The following is a 1,335-nucleotide window of genomic DNA, read 5'->3' as shown; positions in this document are numbered from 1 at the left end:
GGCCTCCAAAGGAGCTGTTCCTCCGCAGGGAATGCCCTTCCCCTGTGCCTTTGTCCTGTCACTCACATCTCTGGGCACTGCTCTCCCTAGCCGCTGGGAGGAAGGCAGCTGACAATCACGTTTTGTGACAGCAGCCTGCCTCAGTTCCCCGCACAGCACTTAGGGCACTCTTACGGTTATCTAGTCTGTTTATTATCTTCTCTCCCTCCTCCTCCCAGAGCGCTAAGTACCCTCCAGAGGCCAGTGGCCTCCTGCCAGGTCATGTCCCGGGCGGAATCCCCCAAGCTGGGAGTGGGTGGGGCTAGAACAGGTCCGGCAGAGCTGATGCCAGGCACACAGTTGTTCCGGGAAGGGTCGTGCAATTGTCAACGGGGTCTTCAGCTGCTACGCGGGTGCGCGCATCGGGCCGTGGGCAGCTCACGGACGCGCGCGAGGGTTTTCATCTCCGTGTGGGTGTAGGGGGGCAGCTCCTCAGTCAGCCCTCAGCACACGCGCGGTAAATGCGCTTTGGGGACGCCAGGATAACAGGACTTACTGGCCGTGGGGAGGCCCGTTGCCCGGCACCGCTGCTGGGGTGGGCTGGGTGACCGTCGGCCGCCCGCTGGGTGCCCCGAACCCCAGGGGTTTGCGTCTCGCGGATCTCAGATTTTCCTCTGATCCCGATCCCGGGGATGTGGCAGTGCAGCTGAGCTCTGCGCCCGCTCCAGGCGAGGGGCAGGTCCCCAGGGCCCATGCTCCATCGGGGTCGGGGACAGGGACAGGGACAGAGTCCGGGTAGGACTCAGGCCCGGCTGGCACGCGGATGCGGATCTGTAGTCCGGAACCGGGAGGGGAAGCGCGGAGTCGCCGCGCGCCCGGGCGGGGAACCCGGGTGGAGAGGGGCGGAGGGGTCTGGGGGCAGGAGAGGGACAAAGAGCGCCCTGCCCGACCCCGCGTCCGAGTCCTATTGTTCGTCGCATCTCCGAATGCGCCGAATGCTGGTGTCCCCAGGAGGGAGCGGGGAGCTGTCGCGCAGACCCTGGGTGTTTGTTTATGAGGACGAGAAGTGGGGGGAGGGACACAGGCCGGGAGGGGGCTCCCGCCTAGGCCAACGTCGCCTTTAAGGGAACCCGGCCCTACCTTTCCACCCCCGCCCCCTGCAGCCGTACCTGCATTTTAAACGCGCCCTGGAGCCCTGGGATTGGCCGAGGCCTCGTCCTCCGGGCGCAGAAACTCTAACCGCTGGGAGGGGGTGGGGGCCCGGCGCGAGGACTAAACCATCGCGCGGCGCCCCCACGCGACCCCGCCCCCCTGCACACCCCCGGAGCCGCCCAATCGCGCGCGCGCGGGGGCGGG

The sequence above is a fragment of the Chinchilla lanigera genome, unplaced genomic scaffold (genome assembly GCF_000276665.1).
Source record: "Chinchilla lanigera isolate Chin_1 unplaced genomic scaffold, ChiLan1.0 scaffold00037, whole genome shotgun sequence".
NCBI classification, from domain to species: Eukaryota; Metazoa; Chordata; class Mammalia; order Rodentia; family Chinchillidae; genus Chinchilla; species Chinchilla lanigera.
The sequence above is the reverse complement of the archived record's forward strand: the minus strand, read 5'-3'. Positions refer to the sequence as shown.